The sequence below is a fragment of the Amblyomma americanum genome, chromosome 8, assembly GCF_052857255.1.
Source record: "Amblyomma americanum isolate KBUSLIRL-KWMA chromosome 8, ASM5285725v1, whole genome shotgun sequence".
Lineage (NCBI taxonomy): Eukaryota > Metazoa > Arthropoda > Arachnida > Ixodida > Ixodidae > Amblyomma > Amblyomma americanum.
This window is the reverse complement of record NC_135504.1, coordinates 46,164,728-46,190,438: the sequence shown is the minus strand read 5'-3', so window position 1 is coordinate 46,190,438 and position 25,711 is coordinate 46,164,728. Positions and strand designations below refer to the sequence as shown.

General features: G+C 47.4%; 1 long non-coding RNA gene across 1 annotated transcript in view; it reads right to left on the bottom strand.

The window, feature by feature from the left end:
• LOC144100297 (uncharacterized) overlaps positions 1 to 23,440 on the bottom strand; it is a 59,171-nt gene extending 35,731 nt beyond the window's left edge. Inside the window, exon 1 of the long non-coding RNA XR_013307605.1 lies at positions 23,396 to 23,440. This is a non-coding gene — a long non-coding RNA (uncharacterized LOC144100297). The remainder of the gene's footprint in view (positions 1 to 23,395) is intronic.
• Between the last annotated feature and the right edge of the window lie 2,271 nt (positions 23,441 to 25,711).

Here is a 25,711-nt window from a genome sequence, read left to right as displayed (position 1 = left end):
GCAGCACCCCGACCCACGCATCGCGGGAGGTGAGCGCATCGACAGCGTCACCGGCTGTCGCGCACTTACACGGTCGCAACGTGCAATGATCCTCCGCGCGCGCATTGGCTGCGTGTGGCCCGGGGAACGACGGGTGCGTCACGGAATCGCGACGAGTGATGTGTGTGACGGATGCGGTGCAGTGGAAACACTAGAACATCTGCTCCTTCGCTGCTCCGCGTTCGCCGATGCTCGTCGCGATATGCTCGCGGCCTATAGGGGGCAGGGCATACTACCAGACTCCATCAAGACGCTATTGTGGCCGCAGGGCAGTGCGCGCACTCGTGAGCGAACTTTGGTGAGCCTCTGTGCATTCCTCGAACACACGGGCTTGACGTCCCGTCTGTTCTCCGTCAGGTAGTTACGCGCAGTGACCGAACGCTCCGCGAGTTCTACCTTGAACGATTAATAACTGGACGCCCCACTCCAGTTGTAACCTACACAGTGCTGTGCGCGTGTGTGATTTAATTCCTCTAAAATGAACTAATCACGCGCACAACCTGGACACATTACTTATTGTGTAAATAGTTTGTACATATTACTTCTCCCCCTATCCTCTATTCCTGTCCCCTCACCTCTTTCATTTCATTTCTCCATTCTGCCTGCTGTCCTTTATTTCCGCTGCCCCAGCTCAGGTGCTTCAGTATCGATGGCAGATGCCGGGGCTAGCAAAAATCTTTTCCTTCCTTTTTACTATTATTTTTAATAAAACCACTACCACCACCACCACCACCATGGAAACGAAGCCGCCGCGGCTGTGTTATAACCGGGGAACTCCAACTTGCAGCTGAGTAGCCGAGTGTTCTAACCATTCCGCCACCGTTGCGCGGTTTATACGTGTATGCCGTAAGAAATTACCGCCAGACGTCCTGCAGCTATTGAACCCCGAGCAGCGGGAGGGTGCGTTTCGTAGCTCTGACGTGGACGTCCAGCTTCGGGTCGTTGGCAGGGCGATAGAAGTGGCTGACCGCAAAAGACTTAAGGCAATCTGAACAGGCTGCATCCCGACATACACACAGCACACTTTTGTGGACAAACCAAAGTTTTATTGTGAATACGCTGCCAGCCCCCTACGCCCAAAGCTCCGCGTGTGGACGTAAAGACTCTTAGATAGTCAAGGAAGTAAATGAGCACAACTGGCTCTCTGGGTCAGTGGAGACCTCAGTTACGTTTTGGGCTACGTGGCGGTATTGACAGATGTGCGCTTAATCGTTCGGTGTTTTCAACATTGCAGCAGAAATGCGGCACTGACCAATAGTCCCCAACCGTTCATTGGGTTCATTGGCATTGGCGTGGACAGCGATGTACACTGTTGTTCTTAATGATAAAATAAAGCGCATAACGGGCTCACTGGATGATGAATGAAAACCTCAATCACGCTTTGAGGTACGTGGAGGTGGTGTCCGCCTGCCAAAACTGTGCTTTACCACAATTTTTAGTGCGTAGCAATGCTTGACCGCCAGCCATTTCTTTTCTCTGAGGCAGAAAGCTTGGAACACGCTTAAGCTATCCTTTAGAGCACCTATCGAAGTATTGCCGCTTTTTTACTCAGGGCTTCTAAACTAACGCAACAAACGAACCGCACTCAGTGGTGAGAGCGGTGCGGTGAACCCTTGCCCTGCTGCGCATTATCTCACGCGTTTCTGCGAACAGAAAGCTCATTCAGTAAAACTGAGATTTGGGCGAGTTGGTAAGCATTCATGGTGGGTGAACAGCGCAACAAAGGCGGGACAAAGGCAAGACAGCGCTTGTTTTGTCTTTGTCCCGCCTTTGTTTCGCTGTTCACCCACCATGAACAGAAAGCTGAAAGCAGCAACAGAGTTGAAGGGAGACAACACGAAGCTACAACCCTCCAGCAAGTGAGACACGGCAGAGAAATGAACCCTCCGAGAAGCCCGCAGCAGCCAGGTGTCAAACTCAAGAGGCCGCGCCAACTCCCACCTCCGTTCGAAGAAGCGGCACGGAAAAGCTGCACACAACCCGAAGTACGGAGCAGGTCACCATCCTTCTCACCCCATACCTTACAGTCCACGCTTGAATATGAGGTGAGCTGGGATCCGCGATCTCCTTCCTTAGTTCATGAGAATACAAACTAAAAGCACAGCTGGGAAAGCAGACCAAAAGAAATCCATCAGCAGAGTGAGGAAATCGATAGCCTAGGCAAGCACATCCAATCGCTGCTACAAAGAACCCCCACACAAAGAAAATTAAAATTCCTCAAGATATCCCCCTTCCAAACCAGTAACAGTCCTTTCGAACCCACCCATCCAACGCACAACTGCCAAGCACAGAGAAAAAGAAAAGAATTTCACCTCCGTGGACATCACAACACTAGGAACCCTGATCAACGCGACCAATATTCTAGAACAGAAAATTGAACAGAAATTCGAAGCTATGGCCAAAGACAACAGCACATGGGCCAATAATATCAGTAACGGAATGGTAGCGCTCGAGCAGAGGTCTAGTGCCCACGACGTCATCATTGCTCAGCTATAGAGCAAATGGAGCAATTGCTTCCCCTCACACAAATAAAGTTCAAACCAATCTCCCCAAACCAGTTGAACATGCAACTGTTGTCTATAAAATTAGAGACTGCTTTATTTTCTTCTCTAGAATTGATTCCACAAAACAACTCATAGCGTTCATGTATAGTGCCATCTTTTCGGGATAACTTGAGCTATTTATGTTAGTTGCTGTGGCAGCCGCTAGATGGCAATACATGACGAAAAATACGTTGTCACAAGTCGTCTGTACATTCTACTGTGAGTGAATGTGGCGATATGGACGTCCATGTCAAACAGCGTGTAAACATAAAACTCTGCGTGAAGCTTGGCAAGACAGCCACGCAGACGTATGAGCTCCTTCGTAACGATTACGGCAGCGAGACATTATTGCGGGTGCGTGTTTTCGAGCTTCATAAGAGGGTCGTTTGGGCAGAACGTCGGTGGAAGACGACACAAGGCAGGGCGCCCTTCAACCTCACGGAATGAAAACAACGTGGCTCGGATCAGGGAAATCGTACAGCAAGACCGCACGATTACAGGCTGCATACTATCAGATGCTCTCGAGATTAGTAAGACAACATGCCACCAAATTTTGTCCGAGAACTTCGGGAAACGTTAGCAGAATGCCAGACTTGTACCGCACTCCCTCACACAGGACGTGCAGGACACGCGGGCATCAGTGAGCGCTGATTTGCTCTCCGAGGCAGACAAGGATGCGGAATTCGCCGACAGCATCATTGCTGAACACAAAACGTGGTGGTTTCAATACAATCCTCAAACAAAGAGGCCGAGCACCGAATTGAGGTCCACAAGCTCTCCGGCATTGAGAAAGGTGCGGCGAAAACAAAGACTTTGCTGATAGCTTTTTTTGATGTCAGAGGTGTCATACACCACGAGTTCGTCCCACAAGGGCAGACGGTGAATGAGGAGTTTTATATCCGCATGCTCCAACACGTGCGTGATGCTATGCGACGCCGTCGCCCTGACTTGTGGGCATCTGGACAATAACGCCTTCTCCACGATAACGCACGGCCGCGCACTGCTCTCAGCGTGACAAAACTTCTTGTCAAGCACAGCATTACTGTACTTCTCCATCCGCCATACTCGCCTGACCTCTCCGCATGCGATTTTTTCCTGTTTCTTTGTGTGAAGAGAGCCCTAAAATGTCGCTGGATGGGGAGCGTAGCAGCCATTCAAGACGCCACGACAAAGGAGATGACAGCCCTGTATAAAGAAGGGCTTTCCAACTGTTTCCAAGATCTTTAAAAAGCGTTCGAAGCTGTGTATAGGCTGCAAGAGAGACTATTTTGCAAAGGGGTGCTGCACAAACGTTTTAAATGTTAAACGCATTTTTTTAATGAACTCAGTCTCGGTACTTTACGGACAAAGGTTGTATTAGCAACCCACAAGGAACTTAGAATGTGCAGGGGAATTGCAGAGGAAGCGGCTCGAAGCGAAGCAATTTGCAACTCTACATTTAATCTCTCCCCGGCACAAAAGTCCGCGCAGTCACCGCACTAAAGAAGACCTAAACCCCTGTTAAATTAGTCAACAGACCACACCTCCCGACAAACACATTTACACAGCGGGTAGGCACCCTAGTTCAGAGAGCCTACACCGCTAGCGACTACCCGATACAAGCCGAAGACATAGGTTGCCGCCTAATAGAACCCTTTTGTGGAGTTCCTTGACCATTCCGCGAACTGGTTGGTTTTGAGTTCGCAAAGAAGGCCGCACCATTCGGCTCGGAAGTCGCCAACAAAAGAACCCTAACCAGATAGAGCTGTTGACATATGTGCGTTGTCAAGGGGTTGCCGAGGCTTCGGGAATGAAGGATATACGGCTGGATAGGAGCCGAGTGACCATGAAACCCATTATTCCCGTAACGACTGTCTTCTCTTTCAATGGGATCTGGGAACAACTTGAGTGATCGTCTTGTCGGCATATGTTTGTCGCGTGTGCGAGGGAGAAAGCAGGTGACAATGTTAGGAAAGTAGTAACGGCTGTGCCGTGATTACCATGGGAAAGGGTGGTCGCGTTTGTGCCGTTTGTGTATTGGAGTGCAACCGCTCTTTTCCCAAACGTTTAATCAGTACTCATTCCCCATTCTGTGATTAGTTGGCTGAAACCTCTTTTTCTTTTCCCTAACCACTGATTGGTGAGGTGTGTCGCTTGTAATCTTATTGTTTGCTGTCTCCGCTAAGGGCGGAGTTAGGGGGCTTAAAATCAAGCGCTCTGGGTTGAAAGGGAGCTGAATCAGTCTGATGAACGGTTAAGTCATGTAAATAGTTTTGTCCTTGCTTTCTTTCTTCTTGTTAGATTTATGTTGCAAATATATAGCTAACGTTCGCCTTTATTCGAGTAACGTGAATGTTTGCGAGTTAGAACCAGCGGGTCAGCAAGAAACCCCGGTTTCGTCAACAACAAGGTATTTCCTCTCATCGTCACATGAAGCGGATTGCAACTGGCGCAGTCTGAAGAGGGCAAACTCAACTGGCGCAGTCGACCGGATCGCGACGTCTTTCTACTCTAGGCATTGGACGGAAGGTGAGAACAAGACGGTGGACAAGCTGTTCGTCCTAAAGAAGAAAACGTGAAGCCGCTTCGAAAGACGACGTCGAGAGCTTCAGGATCACTAGTCCTGGTCGAGTGGACGTCAGAGGCTCAAGTCAGCGAGAAGCTAAAGGAGCCGGGCAACGACAAGCCATCGAGGATTCGAGTCAGCGAGCTCCTTAAAAGGGTCAGGCGCCCACATCGAAAAGGTTCAGAAAAGAACCAGGCGACCAAGTCAAGCCAGTCAAATGAGGCAGAAGTCAGCGAGTTGCTGAGAGATCCAGGGCTCAAGCCGTCCGCATCGAGGGGCCTGTCGTCATCACTGTCGCCGCCACTTTTTTGATGCCGTGGCTCATGCCGTACGTGCATAAAGTGAGCCACGGCATCAAAAAAGTGGCGGCCAGGTAGGGAGTGAGTGTGGCGTTTTCTGCCCCTTGCAAGCTTTCGGGTCTGCGCTCGCGCATTTGTCGAGGCAGGGAAAGGAACTACGTTTGTACAACGCAGCACGAGAACCGCTTCACTTCGTGTGTCGCTCAGGTCGTGTACAAGTTCCCCCTCACATGCGAAAGAGTATACATAGGCCAAACAGGTCGATGTATTAATGACCGGTTGCGTGAGCACCACTCCTCACGGGGGTCCGATGACGGGGCCAACTTGCCTCGCCATTGGAATGAATGTGGGTGTTATCCACTGTTCAGCAACGTAACGATTCTTGGTAGAGGCAGGGGTGAGCAAGAGCGAGAAATCTTGGAGGCTTACCATATCAGTTTGTCAGGCCAAGATTGCATTAGCACAACTTCGGTGCGCTTACTCGAAAAGGAATTTGCTTTTTTAGGCCGGTCATGGTACAGGTGTATCTTGTGTGCCCTATGCGCTGTTAGTTGTGATACGGCTGTTGCGCATGCTCTGCTGGCCTTGCTGGGACAATATTTTTGTCTAATAAATCTCAGCTGACAGTACAGTCGTTGTGGCGTGTACACTTCTTCTCTTGTCCCTTGTCTTTTGTGACTGTTTTTTTTTCAAGTAGCACGAAGAGCAGTGCGTCTCAACTCCGGCTACAGTGGGACCTGCGGAAACGACCACGGGGCCCGAAGAACTGATGGGTTCATCCAGTCATCCGTGTTTATGAGCAGCTAGTATTTGTGCTTCCCATGCCAATATTCAAGTGTGACCTGTTTTAGTTGTCTCTGTGGTAAATCCACCTTCATCCTGAAGCCGATTCTAGAAACAAGCCCACAAGGTTCATGCCAGGTCTATATTAGAGATCGTGGTCTTGATGCGGGTGTAAAGAGAGCTGGGGTATTTGCGCGTTCGGCATAAATAGTTTTTCAAAAGGATGTCGCCGGTCAATTAGCCAGGATTGTGCGGGGAGTCGATGACAGGTGCACCTTATTTATTCGCACTGCCAAAAAATGAGCTAATCCGTAATCTAGACGCATAATCTAGATAGTGACTACACTCTCTTGATCGAATGCCATGTGCAGCCGCGGACGCACATTTCAGCAATCCTAGGCAATTCAGAAGGTCGAGCTCTAGCACTTTGTAGAGCTTGTGTGCTCGTTGTTTAAATGAGCCCAAGTACTGCGGTTCTGTGCCGAAGACTCACATCAATAATGCATTCGTTGTACAACTCGATCAACGACCGCAGCGACACTGCATACTTTTCCCAGAGAAAGGCGTGAGCGTGAACAATTGCTTTCCGTCTCTTAATCCCGTACGTTATGAGGGGACTTTTACCAGCAATAACGCTACGAAACCAACGCCTTCTTTTGTGGGCATTGCTTTGATAATTATACAACCGGTGCCGAACCCACGACTCCCATATGCAGCGTGCAGTACCATCGTTCGCGACATATAGAGATCGCGAATGTGGAACACACACGCCGCATATGTGGTTGTTATTTATTCCACGTTATATTATACTATCGTCAAGCTATTAAACTGTTTAACTAATAAGTCGTCATTTGTCAACACCACCAATCCAAAAAAAAACATGGAGGCATTACCCTCTGCTTTTCTTGCTCTTGTAGGCTGTTGGCATGCTAATATGTACGTGATAACGATATCTTGATGACCTTATCGTTGTCTGCTCAATAGCTTAAGGTAAGTAAAAGGGTGCTAGTCATCTGCCGCACTCACCATTCCATCGCCTTCTCGGCTGTTTTTGATGTAAAAGAGGACGTACATTAACCGCCGCTTTGAACTTCGGGGGCAGCAGTGAACAATGTCAAAGTAAGGTTACGGACAGCACAAATACCCTAACAGTAAACGATATTAAAACCACTAACATATCTTAATAAGTGGATCACACTACGTGACATACTGAGATAGTGGGCACAATTATCATTTGGGGCATGCGGTTTGTTTGCTCTTCTTTCTTATATTTCCTAATAAGTAATATCTACCCACAAAGAATAAACTCTTTCTATCTTTCAAATTTCCAGACAATAACACTCCAAATAAACAAATAATAACAGTGACATTTTTGTAAACTTCCGCTTGTTTCGGCTGCTGTTGGGTTTCTTAAAGCCTCTGTTTTCAGTAAGCGCCTTTGTTTTTGCTCTCATTTTCTGCACCCGCTAGTTGTTTCACTATGTTCCGTGGCGGAGAAAATGCGCAATGTGAATCATTCAACGCGGTGCATAGAAACGTTAGTTCTATTAGGTGGTAGAACGATGAATGAATGGGAAAATGGAATTCACTGTAGGGTGACATTAGTTTGCCCAATTCCACTACTAAATGCATATAAAAAGCAGTTGAATTCCGGCGAAGCGTTACAGAGCGTGTGTGTTCTTCCCATCTGCCCATACGTCACTTTTTACGATACGCATCCTCTGTTCCAGGGACTTCTCACCGATTATGAACTTCAGCTTTCATTCCCTCCACACGCCTGCTCACGACGTCAATCTTCGCTAGACAGGAGAGAGTTGGTGCAGAACCGCTAGCAAGATGAGCACGCTAAAAGTAATTTGGAGCCACTGATTGGCATTATCTATTCAGCTAGCATTTTCAGGTTGAGATACCATGATGGTTTGGCATTGAATACAGCGACCAGAGGTGCCGGTTTCAAATGAGAACGAGTCTATTCCCAGGACTTGCCAAGTCGTGATTCGCCAACAATCGCTACAAGTGGCGAGGAGGCACAAAATATAAGTACTTCGAAACAGAGTTGCCATAAAGAGGTCGGGATGGCCCGTTGAAAAAGACGGTACGCACGACCGATACGTTCACATGTTCATCGATTTTAGGGCGCAGCTTTTAATGACAATTTTTTGCGCAGAGTAATCCTTTGGTGTTGATATTTTATAGGAAAGAGCGACATGAGGAAGAATGAGCAGCAGGGGTAAATTCGAGAAAGGTTAGAGACGTGCGGGCCGAGAAAGAGTAATTCGTATGATTTTGGTCAGCAGTCCAATCCATCCCTTTTCAGTGGGAGCTGGCGGTAAGCCGCGGGGGGGGGGGGGGGGGGGGGAGGGGGTGCTTCGCGCATCCGCATATGTGAGGCTGTGTTCCGGATGTACCACTGTTAATATTTGGAAAATAAGGGTCGAATCCATCATTGGTGATACTATTGTCATGCTCGCCAGAATAGTCATTGGCAGGACCCAATTGGGCTAGCCGCCGAGGAACAAGCCGATCGGTGGCGTAGCCACCCCGAGGAACGGAGGAGGGCGCAGACCTCCAAGAAACTGAGTGGCACCGGCGATGACACGTAGAGGGCGAAACTTCAACTTCAACAGTATCGGTTGAGGTCAGTGACTGGAAAACACCCCCGGCATCGAGGGCGTTGGAAGCATTATCGCGAAGTAGCCACCGCTGCCTAAGCCCTGCCGCCGCCTCGCACCGTTTCCTTGGCTAAGCCATTACCTGGTTTGGACAGTTTCATTCATTGCTTTCGAATGTGTTTATTTTACTCTGGAGGTGCATATTTTCGCGTATTGACTGCATTCCACGGAGACGTGTGGTGAAGAGGGAAAAGTCTGTTACCTAAATCTTGGTAGCGTTTTGATTCAACTGATAAATATATTCCTTCAGCAGGCGAGAAACGCAGCGCCAAGAGCAAAAAAAAAAGTCGAGCTATATCAATGTAAAAACAACAGTCGTTTCGCTTGCGGCCTATCTAACTATTGATTTCAGGATTTGTTTTGTTACAACGCAATTCGCGCAAAGGGCAGAAAGTGCGCAAACCCAACCTTTATACACAAGCCAATTCACAGTATGTATTGCTTCATCTCTGGATCACTTCTCATGTCGCATTAACAATAAGTTTTTGTTTTTCGGGGGCCTGAAGTTCTGTCGCGACAAGTGTTTTTGATCCCTGTTGTGTGACCAAAGTCCCGAATACAAGGAATGCCTTGGCTGTTTTTTTCTTAAATAATGCACCAAAAGGCTTTTGTGTCGGTGTGTTGCAAAATGCCTGAACAGGAAAGATGAGAATTCTAACTGTTATTCAAAACGGTAAGGGTAATTGCATTCTCGAGAGGCGTTTTCATATATGTTGTCATTTTTAGGGCCATGCCATTTAGAGACGAGGTATGCACTATAATCAGTCTTAACCTCGGCTTAAAAACAGAGAGGCAGGCTTTTTCAGTTCCGCTGTAATTTTGTCGGTAATGGTTCTGCCCCCAATGCTGAGACTGGCGTTTCGTGCCCGAACCCTTGATTGTAACTCCTGCAGTATATCCGGGGAGAGAGTGATCCAGCGGACGTCAAGAAACGATGCTTGTTGTGCACTCCCGTGAAGTGTGCATTTGAATTCAATGATGTACATCGTTTTAACAACCCTCTGCGTTGAACAAAGACATCGTTGAATGCCATCATTCTCTCCCAACTCTCGAGCGCTTTCACAAGTGTGCTTTCGTGAGCGCATGGTAACAACAAAGTGCCCGTATGTACAACTGATTTTAATGAGAGAAATGGGTATTCTTTATGCACAAGACCTGAGCGTCATGAGTGGCACACAAAGAAACGAAAAGAAAACGTATTGATATCAGCAAATATAAGCAGATCCACACTAGAAAACATAGTCATCGCGATAGCGCAAGGAGCTCAACTTTTTTCACCCACAGCAACAATGACACATTGCTCATACGCCTTTCGGCACCAACAAACTTGATTTCAAAAGCTTCTGCGATCTCTCTTTCTACTTTGGTTTTGAATGTGAAATGAATGTGGTTCTTTCGAACTGACGCTTGCATTCTTTTGCAGCGATGACAACGCGTCACCAGCTTTCCTGAATGCGTGACGGAGCTACAGCTGTTAGCATGGTCACTTAACCTTTTATGCAAGGGCTTGTTTGGCTAAGATACATCATACCCAAGGATAGTGAAATTCAATAAACAACACCTGTGTCGCATTCGGCGTGTTTTTTCTCGTGGTGGATGGTGCAGCGTGGTCTGAGTGTCTTACCATGTTCATTTCCTTTTGCGCATATACCCGATAATTTTTCGGTGGTCGTGAAAACCATAGGGACATAGTGCCTGCCAGCAATCTTTATGAGATCATGCGACACTCATTTTACATAAGGGATAACAGCCACACGAGGGTTCTTCCTGGAACCATCTGAGTCTTTTTTGTTTTTTGCCTTCAATGTTTTTAGAACTTTGTCTGAAATCGAGGCTAGGAGGATGTCGGGTGCCCGTTATTTTTCAACCTCGCAATCTGTTGGTTAGGTCCTTGCTCTACCTTGCGCATGAATGGCTTTCTGATGTTCTGAGTCATACACTCGTGCGCGATGAATCGTTGCCTTATATTGAGTGTCCTGAATCATATCTCAAAATTGCCTTCTCTCCTTTAGTCTTGCAGAACCAACACGTGTGATCTCCGCCCTTATGAATTTGGAGGTCTAAAAGTATAAATACCGATTGTTCCGGCAGTCCGAAGGTGAAATTTAATCCCTTAAATCCCGTTTCTGAGAGATTGTTAACCAAGCTTTGGTTGACTATACTGTATGCTTCACCGGGAAAAGAGCACAACACCGTCTACATAGCGCAAACCAGCGAGCACCCCGAAGGCTTCCAACTGATGATTCAATGCCGTGTTTCCGTTTTCCATGTATAGGTCTGACAGTACTGGCGCCAAAGAGGAGGCAATGCAGATTCCAGTGCTTTTCGCGAAAAAGCTGCTTTCGAATTCGACAGAAATTCCAAGAACAACAGAAGCAAGTCTAAAAAAGCACACATAATGGCGTCACATTCATTATAAAATTTTGTTGGTCAAGAGCACTCGATAGCTTCCCTACGGTGGCAAAGGCAGAAAGTTTTGGGATGTTGTAATACATATCCTGAATGTCGACGGAGAGGCAACTCACGGCATGGGCTTCTTTTAAGAATTCTGCTACATTTTTCGATCCCGGAGATCTGTACGGGTCGTTTACGTTCAAAGTAACGGGATGCTGTTGCAGGTATTGTGCCAAAGGCCTTTTTTATGTCCCTTTGTCTACCGCAATAAATCGCAAGGAATTGACCGCTTTATGCGTCCTCACTGTGTAGAATAGTTGGTAACTGCTACAAACGTTCTACAGCACTGACACACATATCATACACAAGCACTGTTATGAATAACCAGCCAGCCGCCAACTGCTCCTTTGCCTTGTATCTGCGTTCATTATTGCGGTGCAGTACATGACTTGCAGCTGTTGCTGGTACGTGCTTGCGGCCTCTTGAAACCACAATAATAATCTCTGCGTTGCTGACTTCGGACGAATTGCATTCTCGAGAGAGGTTTTCATATATGTTACCATTTTTAGTGTTATGTCATTCCGAAACGAGGTGTGCACTACAATAATTTTTAATATCGGCTTAAAAACAGACACACAGGCTTTTTTCAGTTGCGCTGTATTCATCGGTAACGGTTCTTTTCGGCAATGTTGAGAATGGCATTTCATGCCCAAACACTTGATGGTAACTCCTGCAGTATATTAGGGGAGAGCGTGATCCAGCGAACGTCAAGAAACGATACTTGTGCACTCCCGTGAAGTGCGCATTGGAATTCAACTGCGTACATAGCTTTAGCAACCCTGTGCGTGAAACAATGACATTCTCCAATGCTATCAATCTCTCCCAACTCTCGAGAGCTTTCACAAGTGTGCTTTCGTGAGAGCATGGTGACAAATATTACACTCTTGCACTCACTCGAGGAGACACGATGCCGCTCCTGGAGCTCAGAAACAAAGCATTTCTTTCATCTGGGAAGTGATTTTTACATTTAGTGCAGAGTTTAGCGCCCCAAAAGCGACACGCGCTTTTTTTCTAAGTGATGTGCGTCACAACCATCTACCCTTACGATTTATGTGCAGAGCCCCGAAACTACAGGTCTTAAAACCCTACAATGCTTCTTCATGAAAACGACCGATGGTTCATTGAAGAATTATTCGAGCACTTAGCAGTTATCTCATGGATATCTAAGATAAGGCATTGGATTCTCCTGTTCGAACGCGGACATTATAATAGAAATTGAAGAACACTGGCGCAAGGAATGGCGAACTAGCCCTTTTATACTTTAGGTGTAGTAGAGAGCAGCAGTTTATGGCGGTTAGGTGGTAAAGACGCCAAAGTCGCGGATAAACAGAGTCTAGCACTGTTTGCTGCTTAAATTCGAAATATAAGCTCAGTTTCTATCTTGTCCGCTGTTGCAAAAGCTGCTGTGTAGCCGATAGACAGGAAGAAAACGAAAACTTCATGCCGAGCTTCGTTGTAGTAATCTCTGAATCTCCATTTTCCTTTACTCGTCTCTCCTCTTGCAGTATGCGTATGTTCCTGTGTGTTGGAGCGTGATAGTGTCGTAAGGAATGCCATTTTTGTGCTTTAGTCGCGAGACTATCATTCCACATAAACAGTCGCATTTCAATTCTCAGCGAGTAAACCTCCATTGTGAAAAAAGCTATCGTCAACATGCAGCAAAACTCTTGAAAGAAGTTAGGACGGCGCTAAACCGACAAAGACAAAGAGGCACGAACACAACAGGTGGTAAAGACGCCAAAGTCGCGGATAAACAGAGTCTAGCACTGTTTGCTGCTTAAATTCGAAATATAAGCTTCTTCCAAGATATGAACCAACTAGCCCAAATCAAAGTACTTCTTCAGCAAAACTCATTCAGCGTCCACAGAACAGCGTGAATGATTTGAAGTCGAAGCCGACGTACTGGCTTGAAATAAGTAAATTTGACCTGCCACTCAGCCGCCATCCTCAAGCGCCCTTATCCCAACATGCACCCGCCTCCTCCTTTCAAAATACCTAATCCCATTTCCCCCACTCCACACCCCGGAAATGTTGACCATCCTGGTCATGGTATAGAGCGTAAAGATCCCTGCGCCATCGAAATTATTCCAGAGCCCTCCACAAACCTCTTCCTTGCTCCATTCTTTTACTTATTCCTATTTACCTTCCATCACGCCACAGCTGAGACCCGTCCCGATTACTGAAGCAGTAACTTCTCCGTTTTCATTAACAAAAAAGTAATTTCCTCCAATCAGAAGCCCAAGCAGCAGCACTACAAAACGTTTGAGGGAATACACATTGGAAAACTCACTGGATGGTTCATGAATATGCAAGCGACATGCAAAATAACTATACACGGTATTCAACTTAAAGTTTTGCTCGTATGTTTTAAAAAATAAATCTTCTGTTAAAATAACACTTTTTTCGGCATAGCATTCTCATTGCTTCAGTAGAATAGAATACAGCTAAAACGAGACAACTAGCGGAATGGAGAAATTTTCAGTAGTATTTAAGGCTCCTTAATCATTGAGAAATAAGTAGTCGACCGTAATTAATGTCCATATCAGTTTTTAGAATTTCGAACACCCTGTTAGCTTCGGCGCTATGCATGACCCAACCAATTCTGCCTATTTTTTAAGAGTTACGTGCACAGGAGAGATTGCTTTGTTCACAAGCTGTTCGAAAGCGCATGTGTTATGGCGCGATGTAGACATAGTTTGTTGTGCCACAGCATCGCGGCTAACCGCCCTTTCATAATTCTAAAAACTTATGACGATATTAATTACAATTAGCTGCACGCCACTCTTACGGTGTAAAATTGTTTAAAATCTTAGGCGAAACCCCCCGTATATCGAAAATATGTATCTGGCAGTTCAGTTTTAGCGCCTTTTTTTCGGAAATTTTGAAATTAGAAACAGTAACATAAATTTCATTAAGACGATATCCGTGTAGATTTCACTTTTCTGATTTAAATGCAAGGCATTTTCTATCCCTAAAGCCATCCCTCTGATTCTCTGGCCAGGTCATCGACACTGCAGCAACTAGGATCATGCTGCGGACTAGAACGCTCACACTCGTATAACGATCTGACATTGATGCATTCAGTTGAACTCCCTAGGCTCTAAACGAAGTCAGTGGCATTAGCAAGTATTTTACATGCGACTCCTGTACAAGCGTTCTCTCCAACCACTGTTCATGCCGACTACGCGCCCATCAACAGTGGAGCTCGTAATACTCGAAATTAAATACAGTTCGAAGGACTGATTTCATTTTGTGTGTTCACCTTCAAGGGAAAGCAGGCTGAAGACATTAAGAGTACAAGAAGCTACGGCGCTTTTCTTCACGAACTAAGGGGGTGCCGAAAGCGTGACGATCTGAAACATGTTGGGAGCAGTATTAATTACTTATGTGTTGATATTCTAGAAGAGTTTCCGGAATGAATATCACCAACCGGTACTCAGAAAAAATGTTAAGCTAAATACTCTGTCAACTAAAATACAGAAATAAGTTGAACTATAAGCTAGGTTACCTGGAAGCAAATAGCTAGAAAAATTATTAGATGAACAATTGGATTCTGCCCTTTTCTAAGACACCGACTAAATAAAACAGACTGCAGTCCCAGGAAATATATATTGAGCACTCTGGAAAAACTTTCTTTAAAAAAAAGCCGGAAATAAACTGTTTTTCGTACAAAATCACACTTAGAACAAACAGGGGTGTTTGAAAAGTCGATTCTATGAAATTTATTTAAAAAGTGGAGCTTTTAACACCGTTAAGCTAACTCTGGACGCAAATGCACGTATTTATCCTGGTTGGCCTAGGTTCTGCTTTGCTGTGCCGTCGGCACGTCTGGCGCCGACATCATCATCATCATCATCATCATCATCATCATCAGCCTTACTACACCCACTGCAGGGCAAAGGCCTCTCCCATGTCTCTCCAATTAACCCTATCCTTTGCCAGCTGCATCCACCCTTTGCCTGCAAACTTCTTAATTTCATCCGCCCACCTCACCTTCTGCCGCCCCTTGCTACGCTTACTTTCTCTTGGAATCCACCAACATTAAGCTCTGATCAATGTTAAGCTCATCTGGTCGTTTCGCGCCGTATATGGAAGTTGCTGAAGACGAAAATGTGGAATGCACAGATCCAGAGTGTGTTGCTGTTTAACAGGAGGCGTGATCGGCTGCGGCGATAAATAGAGCTCTCGTGCAGTGGCCAACTAAACTGGCTGTTCGTATGGCTGCTAACTACGAACCGAGTCGCGGGAAAATTTCCATTTCTGCACCCTTTACGTAAAAGAATGCCAAAGGACTCTTGGTTTTGTTTGACTTTGTGAAATGGTGCTTTCCTGTTAAAACAGGGAATGCCTCTCAGTAGGGCATTGAACATTAGCTTTGGGAGAATTGTGTAACTTTTAAGTTTAAAGTGCGTCGTTATGAAAACAACGTCTTTTAAATCTTTTTTAAGGAGCTGCATACCCTCTTTGAATGGTATTTAGTGACAGACTGCGCTGAAGAAAACCAATATATTCAGCCGGTGCCAAAATCTTTTTATTACCAGTCATTCATCAAAATTAGCCTCAGAATTTATGTGAGAGACTATACTTTAACCTTTGCGTACGGCTAAAGCAATTCTGGGGATATGCTGGTCCAGTCTGGTTTGTGCAACAGGCCCGGAGGCACACGTTTAATGTGCCGTTGTAGCGCTCCACCATTTGTCCGGGTGGTCTGTAGGACACAGTGCTTCGATCTTTTATGCCCCAATGCTTCAGGAGGCCTCGCCACACTGTGCTCGCAAAAGATTTCCAGTTGTCATTGGATATTGCACGAGTTCCGTGCCGGCAAAGAACTTCAGCCATGCTGTCCAGAATAATTTGCTCAACGGCGCACGCAGAGGTAAGAGATCAATAAACTTTAAAAACTTATCAATGACAACAAGGAGATACTTGTGGTGTCGTGACGAAGGGGGCAGTGGTACGATTATGTGCACACTGAGTTCTTTCATTGAAAAAGCGGCCTACTGGCTGCTCATAAGGCGTTCAGGCTTCTGCCGAGGGGCCTTTTTACGTTGGCACACCTCGAAACATAGCGCATGCATGGACACATCAGCTCGCATACCCAGCCAGAAAATGCGGCTCGATAAGCGGTAGTGTTTTGAAGAATCCAGCATGGCCACTTGTCGGATGATCATGAAGCTACCGCTGATGGTTCCGATGCCAAGGCACATTCTGTTGCCCCTGTAATGAACGAGCAATCCACTGGCGTCCAGCGCTGTCCCCTCTGCCAGGTATCTTGCAAGAGACGTTGGTCTGGGTCCCTATTAGGAAGCCCTCTGCCCTGCAAAACGTCCTTAAGGGCTGACAGTAGGGGGTCTTTTTTCTGACTATCAATCAGCCGTTGCACGTCATTTAGAACAGAAATCTCTCCTCGTGCAGAGAGCACCGCTATTGTCTCAAAGGTGTTCTGGTGCTAGCTTTCTGTAGTAGCATTGGGGAACAGCGTTCGATGTAAGATATGGCTTGGAATGTCAGGCCGTTGAAGATGTGCCCTGCTGAGAGCATCGTCGGGAATGTTTGGAAGCCCCCTTCAGTGCTTTATTTTGCAATTTAAACCTTGTAGCCCGAGCACTAAGCGCTTTACTCTTGGCAAAGCCAGATTAGTGCTGAACAATCATGCCAATGAGGAGTGGTCACAGTCTACCTAAAACTCCTTAACTCCAGATAGGGTCTGAACTTTTCAACGCCCCAAACCACTGCAAGACGCCTTCACTCTTGGACAGTGTAATGCTTCTGTGCCTCTGTTAGCACTTGACTTATGAGGGACACCGGTCGAAGCTGGATGTCGGGGCCTTCCTGTAGAAGCACGGCCACAATACCTGTTCCGCTCGGTCTCTCGGTTTGCTCTTGTTACGTCTAAAGTACTTTGGTGGTAACACCAGCAATTATGACTTGCCTGGTGAGCAGAGCAAACCGAATCTATTTACCTTGTCTTCGATGGCATCGACGGCCTCTTGCAGCGTGTTCTCAATGCGACCATCGCTGCCTCCCGGAACCCACGGCGTGATGTCGGCGGCGTAGATGGTGTGCCGGACCCCTTCGACTTGAGAGAGTCGCTTGGCCACCCCGATCATAACGAGGTTGAATAACAACGGCGTGATGACCGAGCCCTGGGGGGTCTCGACACTACCGAGCTTTTCCGGTTGGACCCGTAGATCACCGGCGCATAGCTCTGTAGTCCGCCCCGTCAGAAAGTTCTTTCTGAAATTGTAAGTTCGTGCGCCAATGTTGAGTCTGGACACCTGGGATAGGATCGCAGAGTGCTACACTTTGTCGAAGGCGCTATGCAGGTTCAGCTCTAGGGTGGCCTTGTTGTCTTTCGGTAGGGTGTCAGCGTCAATGGCATCTTTCTTCAGCAGATTCATCGCGTCTTCGGTGCCGAAGGAACGCCGAAACCCGATGATCGTGGTGGGATAAAGTCCCGACTCCTCCAGGTAGTCCTGCCACCTACACATGGGGACGTGCTCGAACACGTAAATTGCCTACGCAGGACGTGAGCGAGCTTGGTCGTAGGTTGTCCGTGTTCGGCGGCTTGCTTGGTTTGGGGATGAGGATCGTTTTGGCAGTCTTCCACTGCTGGGTCAGTGGCCCCGTCCTCCAGCACTTGTAATAACCGGTAAGGTTCTTGATGGCTACATCGCTGAGGTTCTTAAGTGCTCTGTTCGAGACGTGATCCTGGTCGACCGCTGACCTGCTGTTTAATTTGTGCAGAGCCGCTCGCACTTCCTCGAGGCTGATGTCGCGGTCGAGCTTCTCGTTGGCTTGACCGCTGTACTAGGGATGCTTTTCCGTGGGAGTAACCGGGAGGTACTTGTTATCTATGCGTCTGATTACTTAGGGTTCCCCATTTTCCTTGACTGCTCTGTAAATAACCTTAGCGAGGCGGTCGCGTTGGTGGGATTTTGTTTGTCTCGTCGAGCAGATGCCGCATTAATTTCCAGGCATTAGGTTCAGTTCCTCGTCCCGGACAGATATCCGAAAAAACCCAAACCTTGAAAACCACTGGGCTCGACCAAGTTCAGCCAGCAGCCTGTCTGTCAGCGGCATTGGGGTAGGCAGGCACCTTGATACGTTAACTGAATGGGCGGAAGTCAATTGCGAGGCGATAGCCTCTAGACTTCTTCGCCACAAGCACAAGAGCACTGCTCCATTAGCTTGTGCTGCGGCTTTTCAGGCCTTGTTGGAGCACATTCTTAAAGCAGCTTTCAATTACTTTTTGGTGATTCGCATTCACTGGTCGCAGGCTGAGCTGGCAGCTGTCTCCGGTGTCAATGCGTTGTTCAGCAAGAGTGGTGCAGCCAAGGATCGTGGTAAAAACTGGCGTCAAGGTCTCTAGCTTCCTCTCCATGACTTTGGCCCTTGGTGACATTGTCCGAGTGGTTGTCATTTGTAAACACCTCATGATCCACACTGGCAGCAAAGGCGGCTTGCTCTGAAAAGATGCTGTCCAAACAGTAAGGATCTTCTTCAGGCAGGCTTTCTCTCCCCAACGCTATCTCAGCCTTGAAGAAGGGTACAGTGCATATTCGCGCCATCTCTTCTCTCCAGCCTGCTAGTGCCACATGTATGGAACTCCCGGTCACTGTAACAAAGCCCCTTGCCAATGCAATGTCCCTGCAGAGATCGGGTACACCCAAGAACGGGTTTCTGCGATAGCTGGCTGCCGACATAATCTTGCACCGGACTGTTTTGGTCGACTGGGACCAACCTGTTGCCAGACGGATTGTCCGCCTCTCTCGTTTTTGGCCCCAGTAGCCTCTGCAGCAGCCATTGCCTGCGGCCCCAGCAGACTAACATTGGAGCCAGTGGCCAGCAGTTCCTGGAATAAAGTTGATACAATCCGGACATCCAAGAGGGGCTCCCTCCAAATAGCTGCAGTTGTGCTTGAAGCACACTATCCTAGACGCACGCCGGTACAGCGTCTACTGGCGCCCGTTTCCCAGGCAAAGCGCTTGGCAGCGGTAGCAGACTGGTGCTTTGATTCGGCGGCAAGTCGCGCAGTCGTGAACAGCGTGTCCCATTCTTCCGCAGCGTTGGCACCGAGTCCGCCATGTGTATGCCCGCTTGGGCTGAGGCGAAGGCAAAAACGGGGGTAATGCAGGTAGCGGTCGCGTAGCTGAAGCGTGCAGCTAATCACTGTGGAACGACGGCTGGATGGCCGGACCACTGGTATGCGGGCAACGTTGGGACGGGCTGGTATACAGCCGTGGCTGCCGACTTATACGCGCTCTAGGGTGCAGCCTTCAGAGCAAGCTGCCGCACTAGAAGGCTTGTGTGGCCGAGGCTGGCCTGTAGGACTTGACCTATAGGCCAAGAAGTACAGGCGACTTCCTTCCACAGACAACCAAGTGTCCAGAGACTTGGAAAATAGATAATCCCTGGCCACTTGGTTGCCCAGGGAAGGAGGTGGCCTGTACGTCAGTCGTCGCCAAACCCTCTCCATTAGGCTGTCGGTCGCCTTCGCCACCTCCGCAAGGTTAGCGAACTGCACGCCGTCCACCAGCTCCAACAGCCGTGGGTGCATTTTTCGGAGGATACAGGCCACATTTTCAGAAGTTGGTACGTCGCCGCTGATCCGCTATTAATAAGCCCGTATGGTGTGCATAAATTCTTTCAAATTTTCTTCCGCTCGCTGTGTCCTGCTCCCTATCCCCTTCTTCAGGTGGCGTTTGGCATCGATGGAGGCGAAATCCGTGCTGAATGCGAGCACAAATCTTCCGGAGTGGCGAACAGTCCCGCGAAATAGCTCCACACCTTTGCACTACCATCTACTGCGGCCGGCACAATCTGAGTGAGTCTTGTATGTGGTGGTGCCGGTTCTCCGGGCGTTCAAAGAATTCTTCGAGTGTCTGGAGATCGTTAAAGCACGCCAATCTCGGCAGTTGCGAGATAATCCGTGGCACAGCATTACTGGGAGGATGTACAGCATCCATAGCCTTCACAGCCACCTCAGCCTCCTGTGAACCGCAGACGCCGGAGGGCACATGTGCCGCCATTAGACCCTCCCGAACCACCGTTGCAACGTTCTCCCGCTGCAGCGCGGATCCGACCATCTGGCTCACTAAGAGCTGCATTATACCCTCGGGAAATGTTATGGAGTTCACGTCGCGGTTGATTCCCCGACAAGCCCCCACTTGCGGTGCTCTGGCCTTGATGCACCCAAACAACTTCAAAGCACACGGGCTCTCACGCCAACAGTCTTTATTCCACTCGTCTCCTTTCTTCCTGCCGCGACTGCTTATCCTGATAATGACGATGATCATGGCTTGGCGACCCACTAGCACCCTCTCATGACGTCGCCCAGAACTAGACCCTCCGCGGCCACACCGTCCTAACACGACGTCTGGCGGGTGGGGCATCATAGCGTCCAGTGTGGCTGTCACTTCCTTGTAATTCAGCAGGACAAAACGATGAAAACCCGTTTTTTTCTCGAATCGTAGAGCTGTTCGTAAAAGTAACACTAAAATAACACATCGTGCCAAGTTTTGTGCTCGATGTCGACATTCATAGAGATATGTCAAGCAAACTCTTGTTAACGTGTTTGATGAACCAGTTTGTTTGTTGGTGGTAAGATATGTAGTTTTGAAGTAGGCGGTGCGGCTTAAGCTTAACATCTCGGGCATAAGATGACCCGCCGAGCGCCTCAGTTCGAAGTCGTTCATATGGTCGGCCTCAAAGCGTACTGTGACTGCTAGGAGCACGAGTTCTAACTACCTTCGCTCAACACACGTTTTGATGCTTTAGTTGTGTCTTGCTGCTTATCCCGGGAGGTTACCCGGGAGGCGACAAAAAGGGGAACAAATTAGCACCAGGAAACGTCACCCCCTTTTCACTCTATTACTAAGAGCAGGAGGAATTTCGACAGAATTCATAGACATTCATCCTTAAGAAAGGTACCATATCTCGCCTTCTAAAAAAATTTCCATATGGCCGTTTGCCGGTGACAATATATCTGAAAAGGTCGACTGGCAATGCCTTACGCATTTTTGTGTGGCAATGTATGACATTTTTCAGGTATTTTCGATCGCATTCAGACGCCATTTTCGAGCATCTGCTCACGCAGTGCCTACAGGGTTTTACCGCTACAACACTGCGGACAGATTAATCTTATTGCCATTCGCTGGCGAAGTTGACACCAGTGGACGTCCAAATTTTCTCAAAACTTCTGCGCCTTTGCACGAGTTCTGTATGTTTTCCTGCTGAATAAGGCTTATCATTTCCTCGCAATGCCAAGCAATAAAAAATACTTTTTCTTTGTTTAGAAAACAGTGATATTTATTAAATTTATGAAGACAACTCCTCATGTTTTTAATAGCTCTCATAATTTTAAAATCACTTACGTTTACGACGGTTGGCAGTTTCTTACTAAACAGGTTTGGTCTCAAGGTCTATTAATCTATTTAAATGAATTTTCACAACTCTTCCCGGAAACACCCGGTATCTAGCTGGCGTTCCTGCAAAGCTGATCCGTAATTTAGGACAGACGTTTTGATGCATGAAGCGGAGTTCTGCGTCTATAGAGTATCGGCAGTTGCGGTCAACAAAAAGCAGGTGGCAATATGAACTTTTCGGTCGGCTAAAAACTCTAGTAGACGAAACATTGCCATAAGGCGTCTGGTTGTGATCCAGAAACACCGAAATAAATTTTGAGAAATTCCAAAAAGTTATCACCCTTCTTGTTGTCAAGTAACAAATTTTACCAACACTGGATGTCTTGCGGTAACAACGATTTTGAGACGCGCGCCGTTAGACCCAGACTTCAACAACAATAGGCGCATTAGGTGTCAGGAGATCGTCTCTGTGCCACTGGGGCTGGAGAGTAGCGCTCGTGAAAGTTGCGAACAGGAGGTTGTGTGATGTCTGAGTGGCAGACAGACGTGCGCCAGCAAACATTCACTTGTGCACTCACCAAATGTGCATTTTTCCCATCACTAATATAGCAGTGCCAGAACCGGTTCTTACTACGGCTGAACGCCTCCTGTTGTACATTTATAGCACAAACGACGGTGGGCTAGGCTACACAGCAAGTGCAGTGTGTCCATCAAAATATTTACATATTTCTCCTTGTGGCGAAGCAGAATAAAAAAGAGATTTGGAGAAGGAATGGGAACGCTAACCACACAGTGCAGTATCATGATGCTGCGAACTGAGTAATATTGTGACTTTGTAGCATCGAGAGAAATACTCTGGCTTTTCAGCCGGATTCTTGACAACTCAACGGGCCCGGTACCGAATGCGCAAAATATTTTCCGAAGCTACGAAATTCAAAGGTACCTATTCATTCAGTGCTGCCAGAAAGAAGAATATTGTACATTTTCTGGGAGCTGTGGAGGGAATAGGGAAACTAATAATACACATATCTGTCTTGTTCAGAACTGAAGGAATGCCGGCTAAATTCATTAAAGAGCACTGTTATCACTCTGTACAACCGAGCGTTCATGTCTGCAGAGAAATGCTCTCAATCAGCACACTATTATTCCTGTGTTCATAGATGTGTTATGTATAAGCGTTAACCCCAAAGATTACCTGCAGACCTACTGCACACCAGAAATCTTCGTCGAGAATACAATGGTTTAATGGGAAGCCTAATGCAGCTCAAAGTTTGCCAGCACATTGGCACCGCCGATAGAACATATGTTGAATTATATTAAATGTGCCTAGCTGCGATGCAGTGAGGCAGCTGTGAAGGCATCACAGTACTGACACCAGATTGTATTAAACAAATACAATATTATTTTTTAAATAAGAAAGTATTGCGTGTAAACGTAATACTCTCGCGTGGCGCATTGTTTGCACATTACGGATAGCGAAAAAAAGTAGTTTTATATTTACTGTTGTGCGTATGGACCCTCTAATACTTTTTGAGCCATTATATAGCTTCTCACTTAAGCTGAAGCCCGCCAGCAATCGGGCAAAACGCACCCATGGTACTGTAATTTCACAAGGCACCAGCTGGTTAACTGGAGACGGAAAGTTCTTCGGCAGTGTAACAAAAACGCCTAAAATAAATTAGAAGTTACTCACCATAATTCAGCAAGCCGCACAGTTAAGGTGTGCAGTGTGTACCAGTGTTGCTGAAGAAGTGAGGGTAACATCAAGCGTACAACCTTTTTATATATAAAGAAGGTGACGTTTAATGCAGTGAATCTAGCGCGGAATCTGCGCACATGTCTTGTCGCGTGGTAATGACGCGCGAACCATGTGAACAAAGCAGCAGCGGCTTCTGTTGCCTTTACGTGTTCATCAAGCGAAGGCAGTTTCAGAATACACTTTATCACGGATTCCCGGCTGTCAACCAAAACATATTTCAGTAGCAAAGTGCTCAACAACAATAAAACAATGGTTGTTGCCTGTGACCTCGTTTATCACTCACGGTTGTCATACTGCATTAGTATCAAACGGGGACGTTAATTTCATTGCTGAATGCAGCAAGCGGCAGAGAGAGGGTAGACATTCTGGCAACGCACATCCGATGGCATGGGATATTGTCACGGACTAAGGAGTCGTGGAGACAGCAGCAACGGAGACCACAAATATGAAGTCGGTTTTTTAATCACTGAGGCAGGCATACCCCGAGTGCTCTGCCCAGGTCTACAGGCCTATCCGAGTTCAGGAGAGAATGTTCAGATGACGAATAGTGGGACGGCGAAGGGGAACAAAGGGAAGAACTAGTCGAAGGAAATGAAGGGACGCCTTGCAGACAAGAAGGGTGACGGAGAAGATAAATAAAATGCTGTCTAGCAGAGAAATGACAGAAAAAAGAAAACAAGAAAGGTGGACTACGCAGTAATAACACAGGAGAGAGAGAGAGAATTGCGGGACACTGCTCCTGAGAGATATATCGAAAGATCGGAATCTCAAGCACAGAAAACGATGCCGACCGTCGCTCGCTATCGGAGCCGCGAAGACCTGCGACCACGTGCGGTGGCCGAGTCGGTTCAGTGTATCTCTTGCCCGCCGAGCAGCTGCAGCTCGGAACTGAATGCTCGGCGAGAAGATGTTTCAAGATTCCCTCTCCAGGAGGCCTAAGGAACAAACTAACAAAGTGAAAAACTAATCCGTGTGGATATTGAGCAGCTGTCCTCCTTACCGCTATCCTATGTGTGTCGCGGAGGACTGTCGTAAATCTCGCCAGGCTCGCCATCAAGATGGTAAAGGTTCTGATCGCCGTCGAGCGGCAAGCCAATTGGTGGCGTAGCCTGATCGAGGAATGGATGCTGGTGTAGACCTCGCAGAAGCTGAGAGTGGCGGCGGCGACATTGGTAGAGGGCAAACCTTCAAATTTGGAAACTGTTGTGTTGGATGGCGTTCGCGCTAGAACGAGACCTCAAGAAGCGTTAGCGCTTACCATCTACTGCTGCCACACCCTACGGGCCGTTCATGCCGACTGTGGAACTAAGCGGTCACCAAGTTTTGGCATATTGAGAGTGTTAGCTTTTACTATTTACGATTCTCAAGGACGCGTCTGCCTGCAGTGAAGGTCAAATTGACCAAAACAATAACAACGTGACCAGAAACTGGGAGATTTCCCTCATGTCCTCCTCACCTGTCCTGCCTTCCCACAACCTCCATCCCCCACCACGGCGGAATCATACTGGGAGACTCCCCTGGCCAGCTCCGCTGCTGCTGACCAGCGCCGGATAATTACCGACGGCCTGAAGCGGATAGCCCTCCAAGGGATGTCCTTTGCCCTGTAAAGGTGGCCCCCTAAGGGTTGCCTCGTGCCATGTTAAGGGGTTTTCCCCCCTCGGTATTTGGCAATAAATGTTTCCACCACGATCACCACTGTATCACAAAGCACCAGTGGGCGCGTAGCGCCTTAATCGATACCTACGCCTTCGATTCGTTATACCTAATGCTTCAGGCAGGAATTTACATAATAAAATAAACGATTCTTGAGGCAAAATGATGAATTTTGCATCACAGTATTCAGAAAATTGGCGAACGCTAGAGAGCCGGTGATTCATCTTAACTAGTTGGCTGGACAACTAATTTACAATAACAAACTTTTTAACTATCACAATTAGGCGTCAAGTGGCAACTAGAGATTTGTGGCCGGCCGTTAGTAACCGCCATATAAGTTGTTGGAATTTCGAAAACACTATTACCTCCGCCGCTTTGGCTGTACAAACTTTGGCTCCATCGTGCGAAACTCCACGCGCCTTCGAAAGCATGCAGGTAAAGCAACCCCTCCAATGCACATACTAGTCGAAAAGGCTAAATTTTGTGTCGCAGCGCCAAGGGTAATCGCGTTTTCAAAATTATAATAACTCAAACAAATATTACTAGCAGCCGGCTAAAAATCTCTAATTGCAGCTAGGCACCTGACTCTAATTGTTA